Source organism: Arvicola amphibius, chromosome 10 (genome assembly GCF_903992535.2).
Source record: "Arvicola amphibius chromosome 10, mArvAmp1.2, whole genome shotgun sequence".
NCBI classification, from domain to species: domain Eukaryota; kingdom Metazoa; phylum Chordata; class Mammalia; order Rodentia; family Cricetidae; genus Arvicola; species Arvicola amphibius.
Window position 1 is genome coordinate 40284670 of NC_052056.1, and position 8927 is coordinate 40293596.

Sequence of the window (8927 nt, forward strand, 5' to 3'; positions counted from 1 at the left end):
GTTAAACAAATGGAACATAAAAGAATGCAACACATCTTTGCATCATTAAACAAATTTTCTACAGCATAAACAAATGTAACATACCTTTAACTAATATTCTACAACAGCCTAGCAATGGGGTCTTATGGTTTTTACTGGTGCCTAGAGCTATTACTCTTTTTGTATTTTCTTTATTTGTTTTTTTTGTTTTGTTTTGTTTTTCAGGCAGATTCAGGCAGTTTGGGGTCTAGGTACCATTCTCAGGTTCCACACTTATAACCAACACCTCTCCCTAAATACCATGAGGGGCTCACACCTGAGAGGGTAGACTACTATTGCCATCAAATTAAATTCACACTGCTTTGGGGTCTGACTTAACTTTGTCACAGCCATGCTGTGTAGCTTGTGAGTTATTTTCTTGCCAAGTTAGATGAATGATCAGTTGCTGGAATGACAACGCGAAGATTCGGGGAGAGCGGGTTCTAAAGGCGTACTGTCAAGTAGTCTTAGAACAAAAACAGTGTTAAGATGAGAAGGCCAAGGCAGAGTTTCAGAAAGGAAGAATACGAAGTGTAGAAATATACCAAAGGAAATAGTTTGACAAATAGAGAATTTGCACTTGGCAGTGGTGGCCAGTGACCACCAGGTTTTAAGATTTGCATCCCTCCTCTGAAATAATCCTCAAATAATGCATGTGTGAGGTCAGACCATCTATTGCTATAAGTTTAACTGCATTTAATAATTAGAGATTTAAAGTTTAAAAGCCAAAATTTGGGGTCAAGTGGGAACCTGGCTGTGAATACAGGAAGAGAGAGAGAACTCCAGGGATGTCGACATAAAGCCACTTATGAACAAGTGCCTAAAACAATCTAGTATGATGTAGGAGGGTCTTCTGTTTGAGTTGATTTCATTGGTTAATAAAGAAACTGCCTGGCTCATTTGATAGGCCGGCCCTTAGGTGGGTGGAGTAGACAGAACAGAATGCTGGGAAGTTAGTCAGACCGCTGTGCCTCTCCTCAGGGAGACAGTCGCCATGAAGCCAGCCACCAGGTTAGACGTGCTGAATCTTTCCTGGTAAGACACCACTCGTTATTAGATATGGGTTAGTCAAGATGTGAGTAAGAGGCTGAAACTAGTGGGCCAGGCAGTGTTTAAATAAATACAGTTTGTGTGTTGTTATTTCGGGGCATAGGCTAGCCAGGCAGCCGGGAGCCGGACAGGATGAAAAGCAGGCCTGCCTGCAGCTCTTTACTACACTAGTAGCCCAAAAAGTGTATGCTGAATGAAAATTTATAATGATCTGCCATATTTAAGACCAATGAAAGTGAGTTGGGCGATAGCTCAGCCTGTTAAGGGTGTGGCGCTGGCACGAGTAAGGTCCCAAGTTCAAACCCCGGGTCCGTGTGGTTCTGTTTGAGCCAGGCGGTGGCTCAGTGTGTAAGGCATGCTCGTGTGGGTGCGTGTGTTCCCGCGTTCAAATCCCATGTGATTCTGTCACGGAGCGTGTATCCGTGTGCTGCTTGTGCGAACCGTGTCCCATGGCTTCTTGTGGGGGAAAAAAAGACCAATGGAAGAAATGGACACTATGTTAGCATAAGTGATAAACTGTCTTAGTGCTTGAATGTTCAAAAAGGTATCAGTCTGTGTATCTGTTTTTCCATCATAGAAAAAGTACCATAAAGAAAACATTTCCTCAATATTAAAGGCACAACTTTTATTAAAATGTGTATGTGACATCTATGTATGTCATATCTATGGGTCTGTATACTTATTTCCAGTGGTTATTGGTTTGAGATCTTTCTTTTATAGTGTAGATATTTGTAGCCACACATTTTATTCTGCCTTTTTTGCACCCATAGCTTTTTTGCTGTGTTGTGTTTTGTTCTACCTATATCAAAGTATTGTCTCACATTTCCTTAATAATTCTGACTTGGCATGGTATCTAGAAATTTGTTAATTTCTAAACATTCATGTGCTTTCAAGTTTTCCTGATTCAGTCCGAGCTTCATCCTCATGTGTTCTGAGAGGATGCTTTGCATGACCTGCTGTTTTCTAATGTACGGAGGCTTGTTGTGTGTTCCAACATACCACTGTGTAAGGACATGATCCATGAGAGGAGAGTGTATTTCCTATTGTTGAAAAGAGTGTGCCGATACTCCATTGTGTAAGGACATGGCCCATGAGAGGAATGTGTTTTTTCTATTGTTGGAAAGTGTGTCCCAACATACCACTGTATAAAGACATGGCCCATGAGAGGAGAGTATATTTCCTATTGTTGGAAAGAGTGTCCTGATACACCATTGTGTAATGACATGACCCATGAGAGGAGTGTGTATTTCCTATGGCTTTCCTGTGTTTGGTATCTGTTTCATTATGTAGTTGCTTATTGACTAGTTTAACTATTCTAACCACTGTTGAAGGTTGAGGTATTGAAGTCCCCAACTGCTTTTGTAAAATCGCCATTTCCCCCTTCAGATCTGATAAGATTTTTTCATGTTTTGAAGTCAGCAGAACTCATAAAACAAATGTGTTTACAATTCCTCTACCTTTGTGTTTAGTTGACCATTTTATCAGTATATAAAATACTTGACTATTGTAACAGTTTATGACGTAAGGTTTATTTTATTTTGTCTGATATTAACATAGCAAGCAAGCTCTCCTTGGTCACTGTGTGTGTGGTCTTTTCACACACCTTCATTTTCAACACATTTGCAGTATCAGAACCAAGAAGAGTCTCTGGTAGACAGCACACAGTTGTATCATTTTTTTTTCTAAAATCCATTCTGACAAACTATTTCTTCTATTTGAAGAGTTTAAGTCTATTTAATTTAAATTGATCACGGAAGAGGAAGGACTTCTGCCATTTTGTGATGAATCTACTTTCTATCCTCATGGTCTCAGTTGCTCTATTACTGTCTTCCTTTATGTTAGCTTTTTCTTCTGTTAGTCTTTTTGTTCTTTTTATAAATGTAATTTTTGTTATTAGTGGTTATCGGGGATTGCAATGAACTTTTAAATTCATGCCACCTATTAAGTCTGTTCGTGAGCTACTTTACAGCTATTAATATGCACAGGTTGGGTCACTCCTGCATTCCTGGGGTGAACCCAAGTAGGTCATACCACACCGTCATCTGAACGTGTCCTTGAGATGTGAAAATAAGCTTTGGGGAATTTTTTCCTCTAAATTCATTAGGGAAATTTGTTTGAGAATTGTTGTTTTCTATTGTGTCCTTATACATTTTTGGTACCAGGACAGTATGGCTTCTGCAAATTTAGTTTGGAAGTTTTTATTCCATTTTTAATGGGAAAGTTTGAGTAGCATTAGTGGTAGCACTGTATTTTTATCAATATATTTTTAATTGAAAATTTTTTATACAATATATTCTGATTATAGTTTCCCCTCCTCCCAGATCCTCCTCACCCACCCAATGCCATGTCCTCTCTCTTTCTCTCTCTCTCTCTCTCTCTCTCTCTCTCTCTCTCTCTCTCTCTCTCTCTCTCTCTCTCTCTCTCTCTTAAGAAAACAAACAGGCAATAAGCAAACACAACCCCAAGCAAACAAGATTCAAAAAGAAAAAAAATCACAAGAAACACACACACACAAGCACACGTATGTTGTAGGAGGGCCTGCTTGTTCATCCAGGCTGCCTGGCTAACTTAGCCCTGAAATAATCACACAGAAATTGTATTAATTAAATCACTGCTTGGCCCATTATCTCTAGCCTCTTATTGGCTAACTCTTAGATCGTGATCTAACCCATTTCTAGTAATCTGTATATCACCACGTGGCAGTGGTTTACCAGGAATGATTCCGCATGTCTGACTCTGGTGGCTCCATGGCAGTTCTCTCGCTCTGCTTTCTTCTTCCCAGAATTCAGTTATCTTCTCCGCCTATCTAAGTTCTGCCCTATCAACTAGGCCGAGACAGTTCTTTTTATTCATTAACCAATGATAGCAACATACAAACAGAAGAAACTCCTATACCACACACACACACAAACACATATACAACACAATACAACACACACACACACACCATAAAAACACAAGACTGGAAACCATAATATACAAGCAAATGACCAGTGAGACAAAAATTGCCCAAGCAAAGCCATACAAGACAAAAGTTCTGCAAAAATACCATTGAGTTTGTTTTACGTTAACCATCCACTGCTGGCCATGGGATTAATAGACCAGTGAGACTCCATTGAAGAAAACTAAATTTTCCTTTGTAAGCAGATGTCAAGATGGGAGCTCACGTCCACTTCCTCGTCTCAGCACTGGGACACCATCTAGCTGAAACCTGGGCAGGTTCTGTGCTTGCTGCCACCATTTCAGTGAGTTCATTTATTTTTAGCACATTCTTGAAGATTTGATATAGTTTTGTGGTAGATTCAACTGGTTCTAGGTTTTTTTAAGATGGGAGACTATTAGTCCTTTAATCATGTTACTTGTTGGGGATCTGTTGAAGTTGCTTTATACTCTTAGTTTTAAAATGATATTCATTCAGTTTTTAAATGTGTGTTTCAGGCACATATGTTTGTGTACTACTTACATGCCTAGTGTCCATCACTAGAAGAGGACACTGTCAGAAGAGGACACTGGCTCCCTTGGAATGGGAGTTGCAGACAGTTGTGAATCACCGTGTGGGTACTCGGGTTGAACTCAGGTCCTCTAGAGCAGCAAGTGTGTCTAACTGCTGAGCCGTTATTATAAATATTATAAATAAAAAAAAATTTTTATTTTACACATATGGGTGTTTTGCCTTCATGTGTGTATGTAATATATGCATGTATACAGTGCTCACAGAGGCCAGAAGAGGGAGTCATTCCCATAGAAATGTGATTACAGATGGCTATGAGCCACCCTGTTGGTGCTAGGAACTGAACCCAACTTCTCTGTAAGAGCAGCAAGTGCTCTTAACCACTGAGCAGTCTCTCCAGCCCTATGGTATAGTCTAATTCTAAAGTTTCTTCATTGATTCTGAGTGTGACCTATCTGAGTATGAGAGTTAAGTCATCCACTGATACTGTCTTGGTAGCTACATTAACTGAATATCTATTTGTGGTTATTTTATTTTCTTTTTTGTATTTAATTTTTAAAATTATTATTATTATTAATTTTGGGTTTTTGAGACAGGATTTCTCTGTAGCTTTTGAGTCTGTTCTGGAACTAGGTCTTGTAGACCAGGCTGGCCTTGAACTCACAGAGATCCACCTGTCTCTACCTCCTGAGTGCTGGGATTAAAGGTGTGCACCACTACTGCCTGGCTGTATTTAATTTTTTTAAAAAGAAAACAAACTATCTTTTTCATTATACAAACCAATCCCAGTTCACTTCCTCCCTTCTTCCCATTCCTTCTACATACACTCCCATCCTATCCCCATCCACTCTTCTAAGAGGGTAAAGTATATTGCTTTGCAGAAGGTCTAAGGCCCTCCCTACTGTATTTAGGCTGAGCAAGGTATTCATCCAAAGAGAATGGCTCCCAAAAAGTCAGTACAAGCAGTAAGGATAAATTCTAGTGCCACTGCTAGTGACCCTGCAGTGTGCCCCAACCATGCACCTGTCAACCACCTTCAGAGGGACTAGTTTGGATCTATGCTTGTTCCTTTATAGTCTGGCTGGAGTTGGTGAGCTCTGATTAGCTCAGGTAAACTGTTTCAGTGGGTGAACCCATCATGGTCTTGACCTCTTTGCTCATATTCTCATTCCCCCCACTCTTCAACTGGACTTTGGGAGCTCAGTCCAGTGTTCCAACACGGGTCTCTGCCTCTGTCTCCATCAATTGCTGGATGAATGTTCTATAGTGATATTTAAGATATTCATCAGTCTGATTACAGGGCAAGGCCAGTTCAGGCCCCTTCTCCTCTATTGCTTAGGGTCTTAGCTGGGGTCAATTTTTTTTGTGGATTCCTGGGAATTTCTCTAGTGCCAAGTTTCTTGCTAAGCCTACAATGGTTCTCTCAATCAGGATATCTCTTTCCTTGTTCTCATCTCTGTCCTTCTATCTCAACTATCCCATTCCCTCAAGTTCTCCTGCCCCTTCTCCCTTTTTCCTCCACTTCCCCTTCCACCCTCTCTTCCCCCCTCCACCCTTATATTCCCAATTTTGTCAGGTGATCTTGTTTATTTAGATTTTCCAGGTGGATCTATTTATGTTTTTCTTAGGGTTCACCTTGTTACTTAGCTTCTCTAGGATCATGAACTATAGGCTCAATGTCCTTTGTTTATAGCTAGTATCCACTTATGAGTAAATACATACCATATTCATCTTTTTGGGTCTGGGTTACCTCACTCAGAATGGTGTTTTCTAGTTCCCTCCATTTGCATGTAAACAAGATGTCATTTTGTTTTGTTTTGTTTTTTGTTTTTTCCTTTTGAGTAGTACTCGAATGAGTAAATATGCTACATTTTCTTTATCCATTCTTTGGTTGAAGAGCATCAAGATTGTTTCCAGGTTCTGGCTATGACAAATAATGCTGCTGTGTGGAGATGCAGCCATGGGTGTCAGGTAGCCCACTGCAGTTCTCAGACTCCGAAGAAAAAAGTGGTGGTCCCAGGGCTTGATCCTCCAGCTGACTCTAGGCACTCAGAACTATCCGAGATTTCCCTCAATTGATGAGCTACAGCCTCTAGCAGGGTTATGTCACTCTCTGTATTTCATAGTCTGTCAGCCAGCTTCCTGACACTTTTGAGCTGCTCAGCATCAGGCCCTCCTGCTGTCCCAAACCACCAGAGCTGTGGTATAGTAAACTCTTCCTTCCTATGATCAGACCCCACCCCTTCTGGTTGCTCACTTCCAGGCAACAGATTCTCTGTCAAGACAGCTCCTGGCCCCTGCCCTCCAAGTCATACAGAGAAAAAAATGGGCTTTCTGTCCACTGTAAACCAAACCATTGGAGAAGTCACTGTGGTAGTTTGAAATTAAATGGCCCCAAAGGGTGTGGCACCATTTGGAGGTACGGCCTTGTTGGAGTAGGTGTGGCCTTGTTGGAAAAGTGTTTCACTTGTAGAGGTAGGCTTGAGGTCTTGTATATGCTCAAGCCATGGCCAGTGAGCCAGTTCACTTCCTGTTGCCTGTGCAAAATGTAGAACTATCAGCTTCCTCTCCAGCACCATTGGTTTTCTCCATGTCACCATGTCCCACCATCATGATAATGGACTGAACCTCTGAGCTGTAAGCTACCCAATTTATTAAATTAAATGTTTTTCCTTTTTTAAGAGTTGTTTTGGTCATGGTGTTTCTTCACAGCAATAGGAACCCTAACTAAGACAGTCACAATGAACTTGAAGCTAGTGTGGGCTGTGGATTTGTCCCAAGTCTCTTTCCTAGCATGGGGTTCCCTTTCATAGGGGTCTTACGATCCCCTCTGCCCATGAAGCATATTGTTTGAGCTGTTTCCCTCTCTCGCCTCTCATCAATCTTCCACTCCGGGTTTTAAGTGTCCTATCCCTGTCTTTGTGACTCCCTGAAGCTCACCCTGTCTTGGGATTAGCAGTTTCTGTTCTGCCATCTTACCTGGAGGACATCACCTCCCACACAGCCTTTGACAGCTGCCATCACCCAGACAGAGCAGAGAATAGTTGGAGAGTCTCATACACTCAACCTTGGTGGAGAAGAGCTCCACGCCTCACTCAGGGCTACATAGTGCTTGCCACCAGGAACAGTAGCACGAGGGCGGCAGGTTTTGTCATCACCAAAGGTGAGTTACCTCCCTGCCCCCAGCTCTCGCCCACTTCTGGTTCTCAGGAGATATCATTGGCTTGTCAAGCCATGATGGCTGTCAATGCAGTGATCCTGTTAGGTGGAGAGCCAGGAACCCCTGGGACCTGAGCTCTTCTTGTGTTACTGCATGGCATATCTGGTAGGAACAGGAGCTCATGGACCTCTGCTGACATGGCTTGACCACTGAGGTCCACCCCGCGGGTTTCTTCTGTACGCTGTTTGCTCAGGTGCAGACACGGATCTGTCCTTTGCTCCGCGGCCGACCTTGCTTACTGCTTCTAATTCCTTAAAAATTTTAAAAATACACCTTTATATCACATGAAAATAGAGATGTATTTCATTATTTATTTCCCTCCTCTCTTTAAACACTGTTTTTCATTGTGTATACTCAACACAAAACAGTTGCATAAAGGACATTTTCAGACAAGTATTGCATGTTTGAGCGTATTTCCCACAAACACCCCTGCTATTTCCTTTCTTACTCTCCTGGTGCTCTCCTTTGTCCCACAGACAGTTTCATATATTGTTGGGAAAAGTGCAGCCTAGCTTCAGACCAGGGCATGAGTGCTGGCCCAATGGGTCTCTGGATGAGGCAAGACCCCCAGGAACAGTCCAGTGGACTTTGGGACAATGCAGCATACTGCTGAGACCTGTACACTTTCTTTTCTCTCTCAATGTCGTTGATTCTCTTGGTGGTTTCAGTTTCAGTTATGCATGGGACAGATGTGATCATTCCTGGAAACCTCATTTTTTTCTCGACTATCTTCCCCTAAAATTCTTTGGGAGCTGATGCTTCTCAGGTTTCTTATCTGGGGATGGCAGGTGTTCTAATTCAGGGCTGACAGGATTGGAGGCAGGTCACCCCTAGTCTGTAAGTATGTTTTGAGCGATACTGTTCTTGAAGATGTGTGCCTATGTTTTCACCTTTAGTTTTGTGAAGACAAGATGTACCTGACTTGGTTACTAGCCAAACTAGCAAAGTGTTTTGTAAGTGTTTTGGCTTAAAGATGTTTTGACGTAAAGGTTGGGAAAACTGGACTTGACAGATTTGTTTTTGCCGGAGGTTAATGTTGGAGGATGGGAAAAACTTGTTTGCTAGTATAGAAAAACATGCTTGTTTTTAATGTATAAATAAAGATGGCTGGGCTATATGGGGCTGGCCACTTGTGTGAAACTCATCTGCTGGTCGAACAGTTCATTTCTTCATACCGGTGCCCCGTTC